The sequence below is a fragment of the Salmo salar genome, chromosome 22, assembly GCF_965601325.2.
Source record: "Salmo salar chromosome 22, fSalSal1, whole genome shotgun sequence".
NCBI classification, from domain to species: Eukaryota; Metazoa; Chordata; class Actinopteri; order Salmoniformes; family Salmonidae; genus Salmo; species Salmo salar.
Genome location: NC_138312.1, coordinates 39402891 through 39415211, shown reverse-complemented (window position 1 = coordinate 39415211; position 12321 = coordinate 39402891).

Below are 12321 nucleotides of genomic sequence, written 5' to 3'. Positions count from 1 at the left end.
GTCGCAAAAGGTTAGCGCCTACATTTTGCGACCGAGACAGGGTGTCTGGATACCCCCATAAAGCCCAGCTCATTGGCGATCTAGCTAGCTTTGTTTGACCCCGATTGGTGCTTATTTGACAAAGATACAGTCGATCAAATGAAGACCGGCCGCGTCATCGGCGTGCCATGAAGGCGTCGTTCTCTGACCAAATTTGGTGTCCTATAGGATATACGACACCCCTAATGATATAGTGAAGTCTGGTTACATTCTAGGATCTCTGAGGAATACATACAAACGTGAATTGTGACTGGTTGAAACAACGTTTAGGGTTAGATTTTCACAGATTCCTTTCTTTGCAAATTGAACGAGTGGAAATACAAAATCGATCGTGCATGCTACAGTTGAAGTCGGAAGTTTACATACACCTTAGCCAAATACATTTAAACTCAGTTTTTCACAATTCCTGACATTTAATCCTAGTAAGAATTCCCTGTCTTAGGTCAGTTAGGATCACCACTTTATTTTAAGAATGTGAAATGTTAGAATAATAGTAGAGAGAATGATTTATTTCAGCTTTTATTTCTTTCATCACATTCCCAGTGGGTCAGAAGTTTACATACACTCAATTAGTATTTGGTAGCATTGCCTTTAAATTGTTTAACTTGGGTCAAATGTTTTGGGTAGCCTTCCATAAGCTTCCCACAATAAATTGGGTAAATTTTGGCCCATTCCTCCTGACAGAGCTGGTGTAACTGAGTCAGGTTTGTAGGCCTCCTTGCTTGTACACGCTTTTTCAGTTCTGCTCACAAATTTTCTATGGATTGTGGTCAGGGCTTTGTGATGGCCACTCCAATACCTTGACTTTGTTGTCCTTAAGCCATTTTGCCACAACTTTGGAAGTATGCTTGGGGTCATTGCCCCATTTGGAAGACCCATTTGCGACCAAGCTTTAACTTCCTGACTAATGTCTTGAGATGTTGCTTCAATATATCCACATAATTTTCCTGCCTCATGATGCCATCTATTTTGTGAAGTGCACCGGTCCCTCCTGCAGCAAAGCACCCGCACAACATGATGCTGCCACCCCCGTGCTTCACGGTTGGGATGGTGTTGTTCAGCTTGCAAGCATCCCCCCTTTTTCCTCCAAACATAGCGATGGTCATTATTGGCCAAACAGTTCTATTTTTGTTTCATTATAACAGAAGACATTTCTCCAAAAAGTACGATCTTTGTCCCCATGTGCAGTTGCAAACTGTAGTCTGGCTTTCTTATGGCGGTTTTGGAGCAGTGGCTTCTTCCTTGCTGAGCGGCCTTTCAGGTTATATCGACATAGGATTCGTTTTACTGTGGATATATATATACTTTTGTACCCGTTTCCTCCAGCATCTTCACAAGGTCTTTTGCTGTTGTTCTGGGATTGATTTGCACTTTTCGCACCAAAGTACGTTCATCTCTAGGAGACATGCACAAAGTACATTTCTTAACCGACTTGCCAAAACTATAGTTTGTTAACAAGAAATTTGTGGAGTGGTTGAAAAACGAGTTTTAATAACATAAGTGTATGTAAACTTCTGACTTCAACTGTATATGGACCTTTTAGGATATGAAAAAGGATTTTATCTAACAAAATGACACTTCATGTTCTCTCTGGGACCCTTTGGATGATAAATCAGAGTAAGATTTCAGAATGTAAGTAAACATTTTACCTTCAGAGGTGAATTTATCAAACCTATCGCGGTGAAAAAAGTGTTTTGTTGTTAGGAGCTCTCCTCAAACAATAGCATAGCATTTTTTCGCAGTAATAGCTACTGTAAATTGGACAGTTATATTAACAAGATTTTAAGCTTTCAGCCGATATAAGACACTTATATGTACCGACATTTGTTGTTTCTTTAAAATCTGCGATGTTGACATAAGGCACTGCATGATTTACAACTGTCCCGTTAACGGGACGCCTATCCCTAAGAAGCCCTTAACATACATACTGTAAGGGACTTCCTTCAGTCCCGGAAGTAAGAATCCCTACTCAAAACACATCAGATAATACAATGTTTCATTAAGTGAAATTGTCACCGAAAATAAACAATAAACAAATCGTAACCCCTTTCCAGTAATCTAATAATTTCAACCTGTTGCATTAATTTAGCAAAAATATAAACCTTTTGTTTAACAAATCTAGAACCTTTAAAAATTGGTGCTGTCTCATCAGCGTAATAGTCAAAACAAACTGTTGTCCACTCTTACATATTATGTGGGCGTGCCCAAGGGTCAATACTGTTCCGCCTGTACATTAATGTTCTGCCTTCTGTCTGTACTGGGTCTGAAGTTCAAATGTATGCAGATGATACAGGGATATAAACTCAGCAAAAAAAGAAATGTCCTCTCACGGTCAACTGCGTTTATTTTCAGCAAACTTAACATGTGTAAATATTTGTATGAACATAACAAGATTCAACAATTAAGACCTTAACTGAACAAGTTACACAGACATGTGACTAACAGAAATTGAATAATGTGTCCCTGAACAAAGGGGGGGGGGTCAAAATCAAAAGTAACAGTCAGTATCTGGTGTGGCCACCAGCTGCATTAAGTACTGCAGTGCATCTCCTTCTCATGGACTGCACCAGATTTGCCAGTTCTTACTGTGAGATGTTACCCCACTCTTCCACCAAGGCACCTGCAAGTTCCCGGACATTTCTGGGGGGAATGGCCCTAGCCCTCACCCTTCGATCCAACAGGTCCCAGACGTGCTCAATGGGATTGAGATCCGGGCTCTTCGCTGGCCATGACAGAACACTGACATTCCTGTCTTGCAGGAAATCACGCACAGAACGAGCAGTATGGTTGGTGGCATTGTCATGCTGGAGGGTCATGTCAGGATGAGTCTGTAGGAAGGGTACCACATGAGGGAGGAGGATGTCTTCCCTATAACGCACAGCATTGAGATTGCCTGCAATGACAACAAGCTCAGTTTGATGATGCTGTGACACACCGCTCAGACCATGATGGACCCTCCACCTCCAAATCGATCCCGCTCCAGAGTACAGGCCTCGGTGTAACGCTCATTCCTTCGACGATAAAAGCGAATCCGACCATCACCCCTGGTGAGACAAAACTGCGACTCGTCAGTGAAGAGCCTTTTTTGCCAGTCCTATCTGCTCCAGCGACGGTGGGTTTGTGCCCATAGGCGATGTTGTTGCCAGTGATGTCTGGTGAGGACCTGCCTTACAACAGGCCTACAAGCCCTCAGTCCAGCCTCTCTCAGCCTATTGCGGACAGTCTGAGCACTGATGGAGGATTTGTGCGTTCCTGTTGTAACTCGGGCAGTTGTTGCCATCATGTACCTGTCCCGCAGGTGTGATGTTCAGATGTACCGATCCTGTGCAGGTGTTGTTACACATGGTCTGCCACTGTAAGGACGGTCAGCTATCCATCCTGTCTCCCTGTAGCGCTGTCTAGGTGTCTCACAGTACAGACATTGCAATATATTGCCCTGGCCACATCTGCAGTCCTCATGCCTCCATGCAGCATGCCTAAGGCACGTTCACGCAAATGAGCAGGGACCCTGTGAATCTTTCTTTTGGTGTTTTTCAGAATCAGTAGAAAGGCCTCTTTAGTGTCCTAAGTTTTCATAACTGTGACCTTAATTTCCTAACTTCTGTAAGCTGTTAGTGTCTTAACGACCGTTCCACATGTGCATGTTCATTCATTGTTTATGGTTCATTGAACAAGCATGGGAAACAGTGTTTAAACCCTTTACAATGAAGATCTGTGAAGTTATTTGCATTTTTACGAATTATCTTTGAAAGACAGGGTCCTGAAAAAGGGACGTTTCTTTTTTTGCTGAGTTTATGTGCATGGGAAGAGCAAACCACAAGCTGCACAATAACTCACTACAGTAATGGTCCAGGTTACAAAGTGGCTCAGTGACTCATGTTTGCATCTCAATGTGAAAAAAATAGTCTGCATGTTCCTCACAGAGAGGGCAACTGATGCCACTGAGCCAGATGTCTATGTGTCAGGGGAAAAGCTCCAGGGGAATCTGATTTTAAGTACCTTGGCATCATACTTGATTCAAACTTCTCTTTTAAAAAGCAGGTGAAAAAGGTAACGCAAATTACAAAATTCAACCTTGCTAATTTCCGATATATATGAAATTGTTTGACTACAGAGGTATCAAAACTGTACTTGAAATCTATGATACTCCCCCACTTAACATACTGCTTTACTAGTTGGGCCCAAGCTTGCTGTACAACATTAAAACCCATTCAGTCTGTCTGCAAACAGGCTCTCAAATTGCTTGATACGAAGCCCAATAGCCGTCATCACTGTTACATCCTCAGAAAGCATGAGCTCCTGAGTTGGAAAAATCTTGTGCAATACACTGACGCATGTCTTGTATTCAAGATCCTAAATCGTCTGGCTCCCCCTCCACTAAGTACTTTTGTTAAACAGAAAACCCAAACCTATGGCAGCAGATCCACAAGGTCTGCCATGAGAGGTGACTGTATAGTTCCCTTAAGGAAAAGTACCTTTAGTCAATCTGCTTTCTCTGTGAGAGCTTCCCATGTCTGGAATACCCTTACACCAGACACACACAACTGTACCACCTATCACACCTTCAAAAATAACATGAAGACATGGCTAAAGGCCAATCAGACTAGTGAAAATAATCCCTAGCTGTGTATTGCCGCTTTCCATGTTGTCTGTAGCTGGTGAGACGTGGAAACACTGTTGCTTTTATGTATTTTGTTTTGTTGCTTTTTGCGTGCTACGTGTTGCTTGTTCTATGTTGCTCTGCGTGTGCTCACTGTTCCTTGCTTGTCTGTATTGTAATTGTTTTAAATAACCTGCCTAGGGACTGCGGTTGAAAATTAGCCGGCTAGCTAAAACCGGCACTTTTACTGAAATTTTGATTAATGTGCACTGTCCCTGTAAAAATAAAAATAAACTCAAACTGCAATCCACTTTCATGACCGGACATTGTTCCACGAAATGGAAACAGATTATAATGTTAGAATACATTCACTTCCTGCTCAAATTCACTGGTGTTACCTAAACTATAAAACCCAGCAACAGTAATCAGAAATTATCACAGAACATTTCCGATTCAACTATTCAGACCTCTACTGCAATTCTCCCACTGCATCCCTTACAGCCCGATATAGCCCAGCGAGCACGACTAACTATTCTATTCTTACCAGTAGGAAAAAAATATAACCCATTCTCTAACAGCGTTCTGCGCTTACCTCTATTGTAAGGTTAAAAAAAAACTTGACAACTTTCTCTTCTCTTTTGGCTTTACACTTATGAAATGTTCAGTCAATCCATAAGAAGAAAAGAAAACACATTTCAGAATACCAGAGCCTTTTCCTAACCACAACTTCAGTTCCTTGCAGTTGTATCCTGCAATAAGTAATACCCATGTTTAGATATAAATTATGATCAAGGGCATAGCTCTATTGCAATTACCTATCCGCTATTATTAGAATTCATTCGATTTAGGTAACTGTCTCTTCTTTGATTCAGTTATTTCAAAACGACTCCATTCTCAGTATGTTATTCCAGCAGACCATTTAGGCAACTGTCACGTCCTGACCAGCAGAGGGTGTTGTTGCGTAGTTTTGGTCAGGACGTGGCAGAGTATGTCTGTGTATGTGTGTTCTGGGTGTTGTATTTCTATGTGAGTCTGTGTGGCTCCCGATCAGGGACAGCTGGTGATCGTTGTTCCTGATTGGGAGTTATATAATTAGGAGTATGTTTGTCACTTGGGGTTGTGGGTGGTTGTGCTAACACTGCTAGTCTTTGGGTATGTACGTAGCATGTTAGCCTGTTGCTAGTCGTTTTTGTTTATTGGTTTTCCCGTGGATACTTTGCTCTTATATATTAAAAAGATGAGTATCTACATTTCACCTGCTGCAGTTTGGTCTCTTCAACACGGCTGTAATTATGACAGCAACAGACAACGTATTACATCGAAATCTCCTCGCTATTTATGCTGAATAAATTTAGCTTTTCAATTTGAGCTAAGCAAGCTGTTAAAACGTTCAGTTTATATCTTAAACAAACCCTGGTGGTCGTATCTGTCCAGGCAAAACATACAAATAGTTGAATTACAATCAGAAACCCAGATTTTTGTCAACACCATAGACCCAACACTATTGAAATGATAAAGAAATCCCGCAAATAACCCAATTACGAGGTTTGTATTCTTAACATCAGGCACATAATAACGACACAATTCCCAGAAAATAGCCTTAAAGGTCCAAGCATTTCTCCGCAGAGATTCTCACATGCGCAAAAGGAATAGATTAGTAGTCAACAAGTTAAATCGATGTTCATTGATTAGGAAACAGATCTTGCGCTTTCTAATAAAATCAGATTATGTTTTCTCATGCAACATATTTCAAATACTTTACTATATCATATTAATCCCGCAATGATAATTCGTTTGATGGATACCCTAGGCTTTGTACAACATTATAAATTACGTCGAGATTCCATCTTAATTCGCTCTAACTTTATGGAAAAATGTTCATTCAATAAATATAGCAACTCCTCTCATACTGGGAAGGAAAAAATAATCATTTTCAGGCCTTAAGGGCAGGTTTATTTAAAATCTAGTACCCGGGGGAAAGAAAATCCAATAAGCGTTTTATAGTTACATTGTTAAGGTAAGTGTGTCCACCAAAAGTGGACACACTCCAATCAGTTTCTGAGACAATTGCCCAGACTTTGTAGACAGTTTAATAATGCTTAAACCTCATCTTTATCAAATGATCCATTAAAGAGACCAACTCAAAACCTATGTACGTCTACCTATGGGTTGTTTAAGTTGCATCTCATTATATTCCTCGTATTACTTTATCAGATCTCTAGTAATCAATTATACACACAGAATTCATCACATTTTGATATCTTCACAGAATCCATATAAAATATAAGAAATTCTTAGGTACTCACGTCAACCATTCCATTTGCGTTTTCAAGGACTCGTCATGGGATCCTCAACGGTTCTCTAACCTCCCAGAAACCATGGGAAAATCAAGCCTCCCAGGAACTATAGATCTTCCGCTGCTTTCTAAAATATCATCCCGCTCTCAATACCACCCCGTGATATTCTATGATGGGCAGTGAAGGAACGGAACCCCAAGATAACATTATATCAAAGCTTATTATCTAAATTTCAATAATCTGATTAAGACTCATTTCCACAACTCTCATATCACAGTCACACAATGATATTCCCAAACATACCTCATCAATTAATTGTTTTTCGACCTGCAGAAATATTTTCTAATTTCTAATGGCTAGTTCCTAGGATAATGCAACTCATACATTTACATTTTTCAATACTTCTAAAATGGGGTACAGGTTTAAAACAATTACAGGTGCACCTTACTATCTTATACTATATCACAAATGCTCTTAACTAGTTCACACAGATTCTAGTTTTCATCCAGTTCACACAGATTCTAGATGTTTAACCCTAAATGACCAAACCCAGGGAATACATAGCTAGCACATTTAAAATAATAAAAACTTCACTTTGCGTGTTTCGCTCACCTCTTTCTTTTTTAAAACTAAGTTTGGGATGTGGTATCCACTCGGCTCGCTGCCTCTCAGATCAAAGGTGGGTCCATCTGCTCCGTTCCCGAAGTGTGGTCTCCCTGAGATCCCAAGTTTGAGGGATCCCTCGTGCACGATTTACCCAGGTCGTCAGGAGCGGTCACCAAGTGAAGATTCACATCCCATCCTCGTCGCCAAATGTGGTGGTTAATTTCTTTACTATCAAATGAGGAGAGACAAACTTATCACAGAAGTCAGAGTTATACTTAAACTAAATCTTTATTCACTTATTAATAAGGGAGCAGGTCAATACAACACACACATATAAAGTGAATCAATTGAGTGCTCTACGTTAATGATGGCTGGTCAACGAATCACCCTCAGATGATTCGTTGAGAGCCCCGAGACAAAAGTACAAAGATCTTTTATAGCCAAGATACACCCCTTTCAGGCTACATGACAAACAACAGATGTATGGAATGGGTCACAAGGTTAAGACTAGTATGAAAGATACTTATAATTCACAGCAGATAGTATCTGCTGTAAAAACAGTTCTCTTTGTGTAGAGACCAAGGTCTGGCCCTGGGGTCATCTCTTCCTGGTACCTTATATAACAAATCAAATTTGATTTGTCATACACATGGTTAGTAGGTGTTAATGCAAGTGTAGCGAAATGCTTGTGCTTCTAGTTCCTAGTTCCGACCATGCAGTAATATCTAACAAGTAATCTACCAATTCCACAACAACTACCATGTACACACAAGTGTAAAGGAATGAATACGAATATGTACATACAAATATATAAAGGAGTGATGGCCGAACGGCATAGGCAAGATGTAATAGATGGTATGGAGTACAGTATATACATATGAGATGAGTATTGTAGGGTATGAAAACATATAAAGCAGCATTGTTTAAGGTGGCTAGTGATACATTACATCAGGATGGCAAGATGCAGCAGATGGTATAGAGTACAGTATATACATATGAGATGAGTAATGTAGGTTATGAAAACATTATATAAAGTGGCATTGTTTATAGTGGCTAGTGATACATCTAATTACATCAAGATGGCAAGATGCAGTAGATGGTATGGCGTACAGTATATACATATGATATGAATAATATAGGTTATGTAAACATTATCTAATATAAATAATATAAAGTGGCAAATGATAAATTGATTAAATCAATTTTCCCATTATTAAAGTGGCTTGAGTTGAGTCAGTATGTTGGCAGCAGCCACTCAATGTTAGTGATGGCTGTTTAACAGTCTGATGGCCTTGAGATAGCTGTTTTTCAGTCTCTCGGTTCCAGCTTTGATGCACCTGTACTGACCTCGCCTTCTGGATGTTAGCGGGGTGAACAGGCGGTGGCTCGGATGGTTGCTGTCCTTGATGATCTTTTTGGCCTTCCTGTGACATCGGGTGGTGTAGGTGTCCTGGAGGGCAGGTAGTTTGCACCCGGTGATGCGTTGTGCAGACCTCACTACCCTCTGGAGAGCCTTCCGGTTATAGGCAGAGCAGCTGCCGTACCAGGCGGTGATACAGCCCGACAGGATGCTCTCGATTGTGCATCTGTAAAAGTTTGTGAGTGTTTTTGGTGACAAGCTGAATTTCTTCAGCCTCCTGAGGTTGAAGAGGCGCTGCTGCGCCTTCTTCACTACGCTGTCTGTGTGGGTGGACCATTTCAGTTTGTCCGTGATGTGTACGCCGAGGAACTTAAAACTCTCCACCCTCTCCATTACAGTCCCGTCAATGTAGATAGGGGGCTACTCCCTCTGCTGTTTCCTGAAGTCTACGATCATCTCTTTTGTTTTGTTGACATTGAGTGCGTGGTTATTTTCCTGACACCACACTCCGAGGGCCCTCACCTCCTCCCTGTAGGCCATCTCGTCGTTGTTGGTAATCAAGCCTACCACTGTAGTGTCGTCTGCAAACTTGATGATTGAGTTGGATGCGTGCATGGCCACGCAGTCGTGGGTGAACAGGGAGTACAGAAGAGGGCTGAGAACGCACCCTTGTGGGGACCCAGTGTTGAGGATCAGCGGGGTGGAGATGTTGTTACCTACCCTCACCACCTGGTGCGGCCCATCAGGAAGTCCAGGACCCAGTTGCACAGGGTGGGGTCGAGACCCAGGGTCTCGAGCTTAATGACGAGTTTGGAGGGTACTATGGTGTTAAATGCTGAGCTGTAATCGATGAACAGCGTTCTAACATAGGTATTCCTCTTGTCCAAATGGGTTAGGGCAGTGTGCAGTGTGATGGCGATTGAGTCGTCTGTGGACCTATTGGTTCGGTAAGCAAATTGGAGTGGGTCTAGGGTGTCAGGTAGGGTAGAGGTGATATGGTCCTTGACCAGTCTCTCAAAGCACTTCATGATGACGGAAGTGAGTGCTACAGGGCGGTAGTCATTTAGCTCAGTTACCTTAGCTTTCTTGGGAACAGGAACAATGGTGGCCCTCTTGCAACATGTGGGGACAGCAGACTGGGATAAGGATTGATTGAATATGTCCGTAAACACACCAGCCAGCTGGTCTGCGCATGCTCTGAGGACGCGGCCGGGGATGCCGTCTGGGCCTGCAGCCCTGCGAGGGTTAACACGTTTAAATGTTTTACTCACGTTGGCTGCAGTGAAGGAGAGCCCGCAGGTTTTGGTAGCGGGCCGTGTTAGTGGCACTGTATTGTCCTCAAAGCGAGCAAAAAACTTGTTTAGTCTGTCTGGGAGCAAGGCATCGTGATCCGCGACGGGGCTGGTTTTTATTTTGTAGTCCGTGATTGACTGTAGACCCTGCCACATTCCTCTCGTGTCTGAGCTGTTGAATTGCGACTCCACTTTGTCTCTGTACTGACGCTTAGCTTGTTTGATTGCCTTGCGGAGGGAATAGCTACACTGTTTATATTCGGTCATGTTTCCGGTCACTTTGCCCTGATTAAAAACAGTGGTTCACGCGTTCAGTTTTGCGCGAATGCTGCCATCAATCCACGGTTTCTGGTTTGGGAATGTTTTAGTAGATGCTGTTGGTACGACATCACCGATGCACTTATTAATGAACTTGCACACCGAGTCAGCGTATTCGTCAATGTTGTTGTTCGCAGCAATGCGGAACATATCCCAGTCCACGTGATCGAAGCAATCTTGAAGCGTGGAATCCGATTGGTCGGACCAGCGTTGAACAGACCTGAGGGCGGGAGCTTCCTGTTTTAGTTTCTGTCTATAGGCTGGGAGCAACAAAATGGAGTCATGGTCAGCTTTTCCAAAGGGAGGGCGGGGGAGGGCCTTATATGCGTCGCGGAAGTTAGAATAACAGTGGTCTAGGGTTTTGCTACCCCTGGAAGCACAACCGATATGCTGATAGAATTTGGGGAGCCTTGTTTTCAGATTAGCCTTGTTAAAATCCCCGGCTACAATAAATGCAGCCTCAGGATATGTGGTTTCCAGTTTACATAGAGTCCAATGAAGTTCTTTCACGGCCGTCGATGTGTCTGCTTGGGGGGGATATACACGGCTGTGATTATAATCGAAGAGAATTCTCTTGGTAGATAATGCGGTCGGCATTTGATAGTGAGGAATTCTAAGTCAGGTGAACAAAATGACTTGAGTTCCTGTATGTTGTTATGATCACACCACGTCTCGTTAATCATAAGGCATACACCCCCACCCTTCTTCTTACCAGAGAGATGCTTGTTTCTGTCGGCGCGATGCGTGAAGAAACCAGGTGGCTGTACCTACTCAGATAGCGTGTCTCGAGTGAGCCATGTTTCTGTGAAACAAAGAATGTTACAGTCTCGGATGTGTCTCTGGAATGCTACCCTTGCTCGGATTTCGTCTACCTTGTTGTCAAGAGACTGGACATTGGCGAGTAGTATGCTCGGGAGCGGTGCGCGATGTGCCCGTCTACAGAGCCTGACCAGAAGACCGCTCCGTCTGCCCCTTCTTCTACGACGCCGTTGTTTTGGCTCGCCGGCTGGGATCGGATCTATTGTCCTGGGTGGTGGGCCAAACAGAGGATCCGCTTCGGGAAAGTCGTATTTCTGGTCGTAATGTATGTGAGTTGACGTTGCTCTTATATCCAATAGTTCCTCCCGACTGTATGTAGTAAAACCTAAGATTACCTGGGGTAACAATGTAAGAAATAACACATAAAAAAGCAAAATACTGCATAGTTTCCTAGAAACGCAAAGCGAGGCGGCCATCTTTGTCGGCGCCGGAAGTATAACAGAAACATTAACTCATGCTCTGGAATGCTGTATCGCCCAAAGACATCGTAAATCTTCCAGAGGCCCATCCTCAGTAGAACGCACACGATGAATGTTCTAACAACCCTTATTCTGTTGCATAAAACAACCATTTGATGCAATATCAGCATTATTAATTAATCTTGTAATTTATGTTCTATGTAAACACATTGCACATAGGCTCAGGATAACTCCTCCTGATAAAGTTGAGTAACTGATTTTCAGAGCTTAAATTGATTAATCACAGGAATCAGGACTAATAAAGCTAGTGCATCATTTCTTTAAGACATGAAGGTCAGTCAGTACAGAAAATTTCAGCCCAAATAAATGCTTCACAGAGTTCAAGTAACAGACACATCTCAACGTCAACTATTCAGAGGAGACTGTGTGAATCAGGCCTTCATGGTCGAATTGTTGCAAAGAAACCACTACTAAAGGACACCATTAAGAAGAAAAGATTTGCTTGGGCCAAGAAACAAATTAGACCGGTGGAAATGTGTCCTTTGGTCTTGAGTCCAAATTGGAGATTTTT